The following is a 14,512-nucleotide window of genomic DNA, read 5'->3' on the forward strand; positions in this document are numbered from 1 at the left end:
TCATTCAGCTTCTTCAAGCATTATTGTCTCCTGCTTGGGTCTTTGTTGGTGCAGATGAGGCCCGTCCACTCTAGTGGAGGGTCGTGCACCTCTCCTGGGATTTTCAAGGCACTGATTATTCCAGTGTCCTTCTTTCCTGCAGTAGGCACATTGATCCTTCCCCATGGCTTGGCGGTGCCCACATGTTATTCTCTCTGTGAGTGGGCCATGCTCTCCTTTTCCTGAGTCTCTGGTGTCTCTCATGGCAATTACTATTATTTTAGCTAGTTTCTTTGTCTCTGTCGTGCTAGGGTCATCTCTGTTGTTATATACTCAATTAGCCACTTGTACCAAATCACTAACATTTTTCCCTTCAAACCATTCCCACTTCTTTTTCATGGCTGAGGCAGACTGACTGAGTCATAAAGGCAATAATTATTGCCCTCCTGTTCTCGTGGCCTCCAGGCCTTTAGGGGTATAAAGCCCGTAGGCTTCCATCAGCCACTCTAGAAAGGCAGGCGGATGATCTCTTATAAGAGCCTGAAAATTCTCACTAACCTTTGATAAATTCATAGGTTTCCTAGCTCTTAGGCAGAGGGTCGTGTAAGATCAACGGGTGATACCTGGTAAAGCCCTCTGGGCCTTGCTAGGAATTGAGATCCCACATTGTTCATGTAGTGGCCAAAAGAGTTTCTCTCAAGTGGGGAGTGCCCGCTCACTCACCATCGGGTTCACTGACTGCTTACAGGGCCTCTGTCTGGAAGGGCTACCCGTCCTCGGTTGTGAACAGCACCTGGAGAAGTTGCTGGCAATCATTCCAGGTGGGCTGATGAGTATGGAAGACATACCAGTACTAGTGTGTGTAGGGGGGCTACTGGTTGGGGTAGGAGTGAGGTTGGGGGCCCGGTGGGGGTGGGAGTGACTCAATAAGGGCCTGTTAGAAGTTTTCTATTCCTGGCCCCTAGAAACCTTATAGGGCGGGGGTGGAACCAAAGGGTCTGAAGCCACCTCTCCCACTCCCAGAGTTCTCCTGCAAAATGGGATAAAGCCGATTAGGGGAGAGAGATCGGGAGGGGAGGGGAGGGGAAGTGAGGGGGTGAGGGAGGGAGTGAGGGAGGGGGACTGGGAGGGATGGCCTCCACCTATGTGGTTTTGGGAACTTGGATCGTTTGTTTTTCCGGTCCTGCCATATATCCTGAAACCTTGGAAACAAGGACCCTTTCTTTGAGGGAGGGAGTAAGTCTTTTATATTTGCAGGCTTCTTAGTGGCAATTTCAGCCCACACTTGAATTAAAGGGATCACATCGGGATGTCCTGGTTCCCCATAACCATAACTATGAACTCTTAGTAATTGGGGATGGGATAGCTAGTCTTGCGTGGGTCAATCAGGACTCCTTCTGCCCCATCACTTTTAAACAAATTGTAGAGTCTCCAAGTTTTGGGTTGAAACCACATCCTCTTGGTGAACGCCTAGAGCAGGGGTCCTCAAACTACAGCCTGTGGGCCACATGCAGACAGCCGAGGACGTTGATCCTTTCTGCCGGGTGTATGTGCCCCATTTATTTATTTTTTGAACTTCAAATGAAGATGTGCAGTGTGCACATGAATTTGTTTGTAATTTTTGTTTTTCTTTTAAACTATAGTCTGTCCCTCCAATGGCCTGAGGGACAGTGAACTAGCCCCCTGGGTAAACAGTTTTAGGACCCTGCCCTAAGGTATCCTGGACTTAGGTGTTACTAATCGCCCAGCCCTGAAACATTCCTGAACATTCTACCCGTTGTAGGAGGCACCAAGGGAATTTGGACCCCGGGAAATTTACAAGCCTTTATTCCAATTGAACCCAATAAAATTCAAAATGACTGAGGTAGTTACACTATTTTGGTCAATTTTGACTCCTCCTGTACTAGCCCATTATTTCCATTTAACTCTATAACGCGGAGCATGATGTTTTCATAACATTTAAAAAATGTATATATTAATATGTGTATATATATTTATAATTATGAAAGTCCACAACAAAAAGAAAATAATTTTTTCCCAAAATTAAAATTGAAGCGTTATAGGGTTAAAAAGAAGGATGGGTCTTATAAGCGGTTCCAAGACTTGGCATCATAAATGAATCAGTGATCGCACTGCACCTAGTAGTGTTCAAACCTGTGCCCTCCTAGGGGAAAGTGTGAATGATTTTATCCCTTTTCCTGTACTTCCAATGAACAAACACACATGTCTGGTAATCCTAAGATTTTTTTTTGTTTCCTGTGACACTCATCTAATTTCAAGGCCACTGCCACCACAGCAGCTTACCCTTGTCGAAGTCAAACTGTTCACCTTTTAGACCGTTTGTTTTTCCCAGAAGTTATCGGGTGACTAAAGCTTCTGAACCAAGTGTGCCAGGTCCACGACTACCACCTCCTGGACCACCTCAACCTTATCCATCCTGTATTAAGTTGCCCTCAATGGACAACCCCTCGAGCAGTGTAGGAAGGGTGTGGATCCAAAGCCCCGCTACGCCCCTTTCGCCAGCAGGAATTAGCTAGAGATGTCGTCGCCCAGTACCCCAAAGATTTGGGTCCATATCTCTTCAGGTGGACAAATGTTAAGTAGCTATCCTAGGGACTGGGGCATCCGTTATGCATGCCCATAGGGCCAAGATAAGAGCCCAGTTAGGAGAGGCACCCTGTGCATGCTCAGAGGTCCAGATTTCTGGCCATGAAGGGGAGGTACACCTGGGTGGGTCCTGTACCTGGAGTGACCAACCTAGGCCATAGAAATTCAATTCAGCCACTGGGGTCGGCTAGACTTGTCCACCACGCCTCCCTAGCGCTCATAAAACTCACTTGAGTGACAGACCAGGCTTCTGCGTGATTTCTCTCTCACTCAAGAAGGCTCTTTGGAGGCAGCAGGGCTGCACATGAGTGGCTGGTGGATACTGTTCAGATGCATGGCTTTCTGCTTGCAAGGGTTTTTGTCTCAGCTGCCTGGAAGGGAGGAGGTACTACGTCTGGATCACAGAGTATCCATTCCACAGTCCTGGCAGTGCTTTATGAAGGGGCTGGGACCAGGGTATGCTGCCTCTTACTCCCAGTTGCTAGTTTCTGGATGCTGATTGTATCTCTTACAGCATCAGTTAGTGGGCTTGTTTTCTACCTCAGGCTTTGTTCACAGAGATCCTCCAGCTAGGTGGTGGTGTGAGCGCATGAGCAGAGGCCCTCTGCCAACCCCCCATGAGTAGTAGAGCTCCCATGGTGTGGACTCCATGAAAGCCGTGCCCTAGAGAGCAGGTGTACAAAGGAGCGTGGGCCCTGCAGGACAGAGGACCATTCCCCCTGTTGAATGACCTCAGAGCCCCACCTCCCTCACTGGCCAGCTGCTGGGGCTGTGGGCCCTAAGCTTCATACCTGACTCAGGAATAGACACAGGGTGAGGGGACTCCAGTAGCTGTTTTGACTGGTCTAATTCAGCCTGAGATCATCCTTGCATGAGCCCTCTGCCCAGATTATTTTTGTTTCTTTTATGATCTTTTTATTAGTGGCTCCTACAACACTAACCACAATCCATATATACATCAGCTGTTGGAAGCACATCTGACCATTAATTGCCTTCATTATTCTCAAAATATCCACTCTCCACCCAAGCCCCTGGCTTCAGCTCCTCATTCCCCGCCCCCTCAATGCCCGCCACCCATCCCTCATCAATCCTTGGAAATGTAGTAATACTTTTGTCATATCTTTCACTGTCTGGTGTCCCCCTTAACCCACCTTTCTTTTAGATCAATGAAGATCCTTGTAATCGGTTCCCACTTTCCATCCTCCACCCTCCCAGTATCTCCATTCATAACACTGGTCCTAAAGGGCCCATCCACCCTGGATTCCCCGTGTTTGAAATTCCTATCGGTATTAGAGTATCTTCTCTAGTTAGACCAGATTTGTATGGTAGAATTGGGATCATAATAGTGGGGTAAGAGGAAGCATTAAGAACTAGAGGAAAGTTGTGTTTCATCTTTGCTGTTTCATACCCTGTCTTGGTTCATCTCCTCTCTGAGATCCTTCTGTAAGGGGATGTCCAGTGCACTGCAAATAGGTTTTGGGTCTATACCCGGCAGTCCCCTCTCATTCTCCATGATGAGATATTTTTGTTCTCATGATGCCTGTTGCCTTATCCCTTTGAAACTTTGTGATCACACAGGCTGGTATGCTTCCTCCATGTGGGCTCTGTTGCTTCTGAGCTAGATGGCCGCTTCTTTACCTTCAAGCCTTTAAGACCCCACACGCTATATCATTTGGTAGCTGGGCACCATCGGCTTTCTTCACCACATTTGCTTATGCAGCCGCTTTGTGGTCAGTGATCGTGTAGTGAAGGTGAGCATCATAGAATACCAATTTAATAGAACAGTGTTCTTGCAATGAGGGAGTCCTTGAGCAGAGGCCCAATGTCCATCTGCTACCTTAATACTAAATCTTTACACATCTGTACATAGATTTATTTCCCCATGCCCCTTTGTTAATATATGGACATATGTACATGCCTTTATTTAGACGTGTATAACTGGCCCTTGCTTCCCAGCTCACTCTTCTATACCCTTTGATTTTCCTCTTGTGCCCACTGCCATGCTCAATCTTCCTTTGGGTTTCAGTAATTACTCTTGGTTACATTACCCTTGATCACGCCCTACCAGGCCTCCTACATCCCCCTCACCACCGATTTCCATCACTTGTTGTTCCCTTGTCTCTGGAATTCTTAACACCACTACCTTTCTTCCCACCTCCCTCTCTCGCATGTCCTCCAGGATGTGCTAGTCCCGTTTTTTTTTTTCTCCTCCAGATTGTTCGTTCAGCCTATCTTATTTAGACAGACCTGTAGAGGCAATAACATGCACAAAAACAAGAAAGAACAAAACCAAGCAGCAAAATAAACAAAACAACAAAAATCCAATGACAATAAAAGAAAACAAAGGTCAACAAGATAGAAAAGCTCATAGACAGTTTAAGGACTATGTGTTGGCCTTTAGGAGTGTTTTCTAGTCCAGTCTTTTGGGGCACCAAACCCTCACCCTAAAGTCCACCTTTAGCATTTCCTTGGGATCTTGCTGCTCCTTTTACTTGCTCTTCTGCTGTACCCCCTTAGTGTTATGCCTCGGTGTAGCGAGATCAGTTTGGGGGTAATTCCCACACTGTGTCTCCAGTGTTGTCCCCTCTAGGGCTATGGGTCTTTGAGGGACATTGTGTCTCATCGTGGGGCTGGCCATGTGGTCTTCTATGTGAACTGACTTCTCTGAGTGGGAACATCATCCTCAAGGTCTGGTGGGACAGGATGTGCTCCACTCTCCCCTTCTCCCCTTCATCTCTGTGTGCTCTGATCAGATAATGTCTCTGTCCAGGAGATGCAAATTCAATGCTATCCTCTGAAATAAAATCTTTGGGAGGGGTTGTGGGGAATATCTGCTCAGATCTTTGGTGGGTCCAGGAGAGAGGGACTGCTCGGCTGGGCACAGCCACGAGGGGCTCAGAACTCTGGCTCCAGAAAATGGTTGTAAGTTTGGCTTTGTTTTTAACCAGTTGTGTGCCTCTGGGTCAACACCTGTGTTTTTTTGAGTTAGTTTTCTGATCCGAAAAGTAAAGGTACTCCATTGTCCAGACTCCCATGTCACCAAGTGATTGATAGGGGCTAACCAGAGCCTGATTCAAATAGTGTGGATCTGTTAGGTGCCTTCTAGACCTGGGGTGGCGATTCTGAGCCCAGGACAACAATAATGTCCGAGAGGTGATATAGGTGGCTCCATATTGAAACAGGAAGACCACTGTGGAGATTTTGTCCTTCCACTGATGGCCACAGGCCACCGCCTCACGTCCTGCAAAAACAGTTTCCCTGGCTCAACAGCCAAGCCAGGGGCCAGTGCCATAAAAATCATATGGCTAACTGGGACAAAGGGCAGACAGATATTTTTTATCATGATGTCTTGAGAAACCCACCTAACCTCCATGCAAATCTTCTGGTGTGAGTTATTTTTGGAAGCAATCATATGCTGACAGTAATTCAAATCTTTCCTTTTGACAATTTGCCTGTACTCTTTTCTGAACCTGAGAAGGTAATCCCTGTGTCCACTAAGAAATTGACTGGCTGGCCTCCTACTTGGACAGTTAGCCTGGGATCCTGGGGACCAAGTGAAACAGAGCACGGACACCTTCATTCAGCTTCTTCAAGCATTATTGTCTCTTGCTTGGGATTTTCTAGGTGTGGATGAGGCCCGTCCTCTCTATTGGAGGGTTGTCTGCTTCTCCTGGGGTATTCAAGGCACTGATTTTTCCAATGTCCTTCTTTCCTGCAGTAGGCACATTGATCCTGCCCCATGGCTTGGCGGTGCCCACAGGTCAGTCTCTCCGTAAGTGGGCCATGCTCTCCTTTTCCTGAGTCTCTGGGGTCTCTCATGGCAATTCCTAGTATTTTAACTAGTTTCTTTGTCTCTGTCGTGGTAGGATCATCTCTGTTGTTACACACCCGCTGAGCCACTTGTACCAAATCACTAAGATTTTTCCCGTCAAACCCTTCCCACTTCTTTTTCATGTCTGAGGCAGACTGAGTAATAAAGGCAATACTTATTGCCCTCCTGTTCTCAGGGCCTCCAGGCCGTTAGGGATATAAAGCCCGTAGGCTTCCATCAGTCACTCTAAAAAGGCACGCAGACATTCTCTTGTAAGAGCCTGAAAATTCTCACTGACCTTAGATAAATTCATAGGTTTTCTAGCTGTTCCACTGAGGGCCTGCAAGAGAAACTGGTGATACCTGGTTAGGCCTTCTGTGCCTTGCTAGGAGTTTGGATCTCACATTTTTCATGCAGTGGCAAAAAGAGTTTCCCTCACATGGGGAGTGCCTGCTGTCTGACCATCATGTCCATTGACTGCTTACTGGGCCTCTCTCTGGCAGGGCTACTGTACCTGTGTTGTGAACAGCACCTGGAGAAGTTGCTGGCAATTTCTGGAGGTGGGCTAATGCATATGGAAAACCGTTTCTATCAAGGAATCAGACCTGCTTTGTCAGAAAAAGGGATTTTGTTGATTCCAATTATACAAATCACTGGAATACAAGGGGATATATACCCAAAAAGGGACTCAGGGGTCTTCCCCAGGTGTTGGGGCTGCTTGCCTTGAGTGTAGAATGGCTGCTGCCGAATTATCCTTCTTGGGGGTTGGGGCGGTCGAGATCCCCTACCAGCCCTAGTGTATGTTGGGGTGTGGACTCAGAAAGGAGTTATGAGTATTTCTCTCTCTCCAGCCCCATGCACCTGACAGGGTGGCAGTGATAATGAAGGGTCGTAAGCTAGTTCTCCCACTTCCAGAGTCCTCCTGCAAAAAGGAATAAAGCTGAGACAGAGGGGTATGGGGAGGGGTTGGGGAAGGGCAGCCTCCACCTTAGTGGTTTTAGGACCTTGGGTCTATTTTTTTTCTGGTCCTGCCATGTTTCCTGAAATCTTGAAACAAGAACCCTTTCTGTTGCAGGAGGAAGTAAGTCTTTTGTTTATGCTGGCTTATTAGTGGCAATGTCATTCCACGCATCAATTTTAGGGATCAGATAGGGATGTCCTGGTTCCCCATAAACATAACTATGAACTCTGAGAAATAGGGGAAGGGAAAACCAGTCTTGCATGGGCAAATCAGGAACTCCTTCTGTCCAATCACCTTTAAACAAATTGCGGAGTCTCCAGGCTTTAGGGCTGAAACTACATTCTCTTTGTGAGCGCCTAGAGCAGGGGTCCTCAAACAATAGCCTGTGAGCCACATGCGGATAGCCGAGGACCTTGATCCTGTCCGCCGAGTGTTTGTGCCCCGTTTGTTTGTGTGTTTTTTTTAAACTTCAAAATAAGGTATGTGCAGGAAGCATAGGAATTTGTTCATAGTTTTATTGAAACGATAGTTCGGCCCTCCAACTGATCAGAGGGACAGTGAACTGGTCCCTGTTTAAAGAGTTTAAGGACCCCTGGCCTAGAGAAATCAGAAATCCGTAGTTCTGGGGAGAGCACTCCTGTTAAGGAGGTTTCCTTTCTAAGCAAGCCCAGACAGTGGCAATTGGATCTCGGTGCACCTCGAAATGTTGTAGCCAGTCTCCATTCCCAGAAAGAAAACTACTCCGACCGCTGGCAAGTTCAACAGAAAAAGTTTTTTTTCCTGAGCAGCCCCAGTCTAATTGTCCAAAGGTTTTTATACTTTTGCAATGTGCAGGTGTGCAAGCAGGCAGAGTAGGGAAGCAGGGTGTTGCAGTTAGTCATTCTTAGTTGAACAAAGACTGCTCTGGTCGCTCTCGCGAATCTTCTGAGCATCCATATCCTTTGGGACATTCCCTTGGGCACATCTGCACAGCCTACCTCCCCTACATCAGCTAGTTCATTTACAGTTCATAGCTACTTTATTTACTTTACATGGTGCCTTCTGTCAGCTCATAATGGCTTCACTCTTGTCAAGGCTGTTTAAGCTTTTCCCAGAGATCCTATATAGCCGCCATTGTGGCCATGGGGAAACGGGGCCTGTGACCCTGGCCAAGATGGTGCCCACCAGCCCAAACATGTGGAAGGGCACTGCCTAGGGAGCTGGTTGAATAGACCTGGGAGTTAGCCCTGCCTTGTCCTGGGAGCCAAATATTTCCCTTTTCCCCTCCATTCCCTTTCTCCTGGCTTTTCAAACAAGCTGCTTTAGCCCTATAATGCCCAGCACAACATTTTTATAGCATTTAATTGAAACTTATCTGGTACCAAACTTATAAATTATCAATGTGACAATTTGGTTACATTTCAAAAACATTGCACGTTTTATATATTTGAATGCCATATATACATATTGATAACTATGAAAGTAAAGAATAAAAATGTTTAAAATTATTTCCTGAATTTAAAACTTGAGGCGTTATAGTGTTAGTGTTCTACCAGTGTAGGTTTGTTCCTTGTTACAGGCTGGTTTTCCGTGGCCCAGGCTTAGGCCAATGGCATATGGAACCCTTCCTGTGTAACTGTTACCTTTAGGCTTTCAGTGTTGCTGCTTAAGGCACTTTTGGGGAAAGCTCTTAATACACAGTTCCACTGCCACGATGTTCCAGACAGAAATTCCAATTCCCTTAAGGTTCCCTGAGCTTCCAGATGCCCCTTCCCTTCAGAGATTTGAGAGTCTGCTCCCGCCAGCAGGCATCTTGGAGGGCCATGGGGCCATCCCAAGCAGTGGTTCTCCTAGCTTGTCTAGAATAATGGTTGGACTTAAAGTCGACCTCAGTGAGTTGTCTTTGATCCCTTACTTCTTGCTGGGGCATCTTCCTGAGGCAACAGATTCAGGGCAATAAAGGGCTCGCTCTCAAGTGGGGTTTATTGACCTTGAGGCAGCAAGATCTACATAGCCTTCTTTTGTGCTTTCTAGATGGGACTTAGCAGCTTCATCCTCAGGAATTGCCCCCTTGCATGAATCCTGTCCAATTGGGATAGAGTTGACACAGAGGCTAGACAAACAAAAGCTGATACACTATGCAACTTTATTTGAGAAAGGAGAATGGTGGCCAGAGAATGGTACACTTTCCCTTCTAACCCTGATTCACCTGGAACAGTTTTGTAAAGTGATTGGAAAGTGGGCCGAAATGCCAGAAGTTACAGCATTTCTCCTTTTGAGGAGCAGTAGAGACCTTCATCCCCAGTGCACCCAGGAACCCCTAAGGCAGGCATCCTTAAACTGTGGCCCGTGGGGCACATGTGGCCTGACGACATTTATCCCACCCTCAGGGTGTTTTTGCTGCCTCTGCATGTCCTACTTAGTAGCCGATTCGTGCAATGTGCATAGGAATTTGTTCATAGTTTGGTTTTTTTTAACTATAGTCTGGTGCTCCAACGGTCTGAGGGACAGTGAACTGGCCCCCTGTGTAAACAGTTTGAGGACCCCTGCCCTAAGGGATCCTGGACTTAGGGGTTACTAATCTCCCAGCCCTGAAACATCCCTGAACATTCTACCCGTTGTAGGAGGCACCATGGGAATTTGGTCTCTGGGTAATTTACAAGTCTTTTATTCAATTTGAAGCCAAGAAAATTAAAAATGACTCAGACACTTACTTTCTTTTGATCCCTGTTGACTCCCGCTGTAGTATTCCAATATTACAATTTAACGCTATAACGCATGACCTTTTCATTCCATTCAATTAAATGTGTGTGTATAGATAGATAACTATGAAAGTAATTAATGAAAACAAAATTTGTTTGACCAAAGTTAATAATTGAGGGATAATAGGATTAAATAGAAGCATGGTTCTTATCAGTGGGTCCAAACATTAGGATCATAAATGAAACAGTGATCTCAGTGCACCCAGTAGTTCCCAAACCCTGTACCCTCATAGGGGAAATTGTGGATGCTTTTACTCCCGTGCCTATACTTAGAACGAACAAACACACATGCCTGATAATCCTAGGATTTTTTTTGTTTCCTGTGACACTCACCTAATTTCAAGGGCACTGCCACCTCACAAGCCTAGCCTTGTCTCAGTTAAACTGTTCACCCTTTTGTCCGTTTGTTTGTTTTTCCAGAAGTTCTCAAGTTACCAAGCCCTCTGAACCAAGTGTGCCACCTCTAGGACCACCATCTCCTGGACCACCTCAACCTTATCCATCCTAGACCTGAATGGACAACCCCTCCCAGCAGAGTAGAAAGAGTATGGACTTCACCCTTTTGCCAGCAGGAAGTACCTAAAGATGTCGTCGCCTTGTACCCCAAAGATTTGGGTCCATATCTCTTCAGGGTGTAAATTTTAGGTAGCTAGCATAGGGACTAGGTTGTCCATGATGCATGCTCAGAGGGCCAAGCTAGCCACCCAGGAAAGAGTGGCACACCGAGCGTGCTCAGAGGTCCAGGTTTCCAGTCAGGAAGGCCAGGTACACCTGGGTGGGTGCTGCACCCACATTGACCCACCTAGGCCAAGTAAATTCAATTCAGCCACTGGGGTCCACCAGGGTTGCCTACCATACCTCCCTATCTCTCCTAAAACACAATTGGATCACAAACCTGGCTTTGGCGTGAATTCTTTCTCATGCAGAGCCAAGGACCAAGGTATATCTGTCCACAGAGAGAAAAACCTAGGAAAGCTCTTTGGAGGCGGCAGCACTGCACATGAGTGGCTATTGGATACTGTTTAGATGCATGGCTTTCTATTTGGAACTTTTTTTTGTCTCACCTGAATGGAAAGGAAGAGGTAATACTTCTGGATCACACAGTATCCATGTCCACAAATGAGCTGCTCATTCCACAGTCCTGGCAGTGCCTTTTGAAAACCCTCTGCTTTAGAATGTCACTCCTTGAAGATGGCAGTGGGAGTGGCTGGGGCCAAGTATGCTGCCTCTTACTCCCAGTTGCAGGTTTCTGGATGCTGATTGTATCTCTTACAGCATCAATTAGTGGGCTTGTTGTCTGCCTCAGGCTTTGTTCACAGAGATCCTCCAGCTAGGTGGTGGTGTGTGCGCATAAGCAGAGGCTTCCTGCCAATCCCCCATGAGTAGTAGAGCTCCCATGGTGTGGACTCCATGAAAGCCGTGCTCCAGCCAGCAGGATTACAAAGGAGGGTGGGCCGGGCAGGACAGGAGGGCCATTGCCCCTATGGAATGACCTCAGAACCCCGCCTCCCTCCCTGTCCAGCTCCTGGGACTATGGGCCCTAAGCTTCATGCCTGACTCAGGAATAGACACAGGGTGAGGCAACTCCAGTAGGTGATTTTGCTGATCTAATCCAGCCTGAGATCATCCTTGCATGTGCCCTCTGTCCAGACCTTTTTTTAAATTGTTCATGCAACACTAACCACAATGCATATATACATCGGTTGTGTAAAGCACATTTGTACATTCATTGCCCTCATTATTCTCAAAATATCCACTCTCCACCCCACCCAAGCCCCTGGCCTCAGCTCCTCATTTTTCCCCCTCCATTCGAGCTACCCTTGATAATTTACTAATTATTTTCTCATATCTTGCACTGTCTGGTGTTCCTTCACCCACTTTTCTGTTGAGGTTAAATGTAGATCCCTGTATACGGTTTCCGTTTTCCAACCTACCCTCCCTCCACCCTTCCCGAGTCTGCACTCATAACACTGGTCCTCAAGGGCTCATCCACCCTGGATTCCCCATGTTTCCTGTTCCTATCTGTCCAAGTGTACATTCTCTAGTCTAGCCTGATTTGTAAATTAGACTTGGGATCATGATAGTGGGAGAGAGGAAACATGTAGGAACTAGGGGAAAGCTGTGTTTCATCGTTATTATCTGGTACCTGTCTTGGTTTATCTCCTCCCTGACACCCTTCTGTTAGGGATGTCCAGAGGACTGTAAATGGGCTTTGTGTCTGTACCCAGCACTCCCCGCTCATTCGCAATGATAAGATTTTTTTTGTTCTGATGATGCCTGCTACCAAATCTTTTCAAAACCTCATGATCACACAAGCTGGTGTGCTTCTTCCATGTGGGCTTTGTTTCTTCTGAGCTAGATGGGCGCTTGTTTTCCTTTAAGCCTTTAAGACCTCACATGCTATATATTTGATAGCTGGGCACCATTAGCTTTCTTCACCACATTTGCTTATGTACCTGCTTTGTGTTCAGTGATCGTGTAGGGAAGGTGAGCATCATAGAATGCCAATTTAATAGAACAGTATTTTTGCAACGAGGGAGTCCTTGAGCAGTGGCCCAATGTCCATCTGCTACCTTAATACAAAACCTATAAATATAGGGACATAGATCTATTTCCCCATGCTCATATATTTAAATATGTACATGCCTTTTTTTAAACCTCTATAATTGACCCTTGCTTCCTAGCTTGCTTTTCTATTCCCTTTGATTTGCCTCTTGGGCCCACTGCCATGCTCACTTTTCATTTGTGCTTCAGTAATTCAGTAATTCCTCTTGGTTCCATTGGTTCCATTTCCCTTGATCACTCCCTACCAGGCCTCCTACATCCCCCTCACCACTGATTTGCATCACCTGTTCTTCCCTTTTCTCTGGGTTTCTTAACACCACTACCTTTCCCCACACCTCCCTCTCTCCCATGTCTCCCCAGAAGTGTTGGTCCTGTTTTCTCTCCTCCAGATTGTTCATCCAGCCTATCTTATTTAGACAGACCTGTAGATGTAATAACATACACAAAACAAGACAGAGCAAAACCAAGCACTAAAAGCAACAAAACAACCAAAATCCAATGACAATGAATGAAAACAACTCAACAAGAAAGAAGTGGCTCATCGTTAGTTCAAGGTCGGTTTGTTGGCCTTTAAGAGTGTTTTCCAGTCCAGTCTGTTGGTGTACCAAGTACTGGCCCCAAAGTCATCCTTTGGCATTCCCTGGGGACCTTGATGCTTCGTTTTCTTGCTCTTCTGCTGTACCCCCTTAGTGTTATGCCTCGGTGTGGCAGGATTAGTTCGGGCGCATTTCCCACACTGTGTCTTCAGTGTTGTCCCCTCTAAGGCTATGGGTCTTTGAGGGGTGTCTTGTCTCATCGTGGGGCTGGCCATGTGGTCTTCTATGTGGACTGGATTCTCTGAGTGGGAACATCATCCTCAAGTCCTGGTGTGCCAGGATGTGCTCCACATTCCCCTCCTCCCCCTTCATCTGCTCCATGTGCTCCGATCAGATATGTCCCTCTCTCAGAGCTGCAGATTCACTGCCCCCTTCTGAAATAAAATATTTGGCATGGGAAGGTGACTTGGGTGGGAGGATCTGCACAGATCATTTGATGGTTCAGGATAGATTGACTGTTCGGCTGGGGACAGGTATGTGGGGCTTAGGGCTCTGGCTCCCAACACTGGTTGTGAATATGTCTTTGTTGTTAACCAGTTGTGTGCCTGTGGGTCAACACCTGTGTCTTTTTGAGTGAGTTTTCTCATCTGCAGAGTAAAGGTAATCCATTATCCAGACTCCCATGTCACCAATTGATTGAGAGGCACTAACCAGAGCCTGATTGAAATAGTGTGTACCTGTCAGGCGTGTTCTAAAAACACCTTAAAAGTCGTAAAAACACTATAAATGCCTTAAAAACCCTAAAACGTCTAAAATATTTCTAAAATGCTAAGACCACACCTAAAGACTCTTTAAAACATCTTAAGACCATTAAATACATGGTAAAAGGCTTTCTAAAACACCCTAATGCGCCATAAGTCTTAAAAAAAACTCCTTACGTCCCGAAAACATAATAAATGCCCTAATATTATGCAAATGCCTTAAAACGCAAAATAAAGAACACGTGAAGCCCTAAAAACACGCTAAAAGTCTTTTAAAACCCCAAGAACATCCCTACAAAGCAACCCGAAGCACTATAAAACCCTGTAAAAGTCCAACAGCCTAATAGACATGAATTCACCATGAAAGCAAAAAATAATCCAACAAAACCCTAAAGCCCTGAAAACCAAAACCTAATCCCCCCAAACACTCTAAGGCCTTAAGAAGCACCCTAAAATTTTAACAAAACACTAAAAGCCATAAAAACACATATAAGCCTAATAAACACCCTTAAACACTAAAATCACCCTAAAAGCCTTAAAATGTCTGAAAA

The 14,512-nt window shown here is 46.2% G+C and overlaps 1 long non-coding RNA gene across 5 annotated transcripts in view; it reads left to right on the top strand.

Moving 5' to 3' along the window:
* The first annotated feature begins 725 nt into the window (after positions 1–725).
* The window catches only part of LOC142435883 (uncharacterized), a 111,237-nt gene continuing 97,450 nt past the window's right edge, over positions 726–14,512 (top strand). For 4 of the 5 annotated variants that reach the window (XR_012781642.1, XR_012781639.1, XR_012781645.1 and 1 more), the window contains exons 1-2: positions 786–800; positions 10,520–10,644. This is a non-coding gene — a long non-coding RNA (uncharacterized LOC142435883). Of the gene's footprint in view, positions 801–10,519; positions 10,645–14,512 lie in introns of all 5 variants that reach the window. The other variant, XR_012781641.1, reaches the window with a different exon arrangement.

Source organism: Tenrec ecaudatus (assembly GCF_050624435.1).
Source record: "Tenrec ecaudatus isolate mTenEca1 chromosome 5 unlocalized genomic scaffold, mTenEca1.hap1 SUPER_5_unloc_5, whole genome shotgun sequence".
Lineage (NCBI taxonomy): Eukaryota > Metazoa > Chordata > Mammalia > Afrosoricida > Tenrecidae > Tenrec > Tenrec ecaudatus.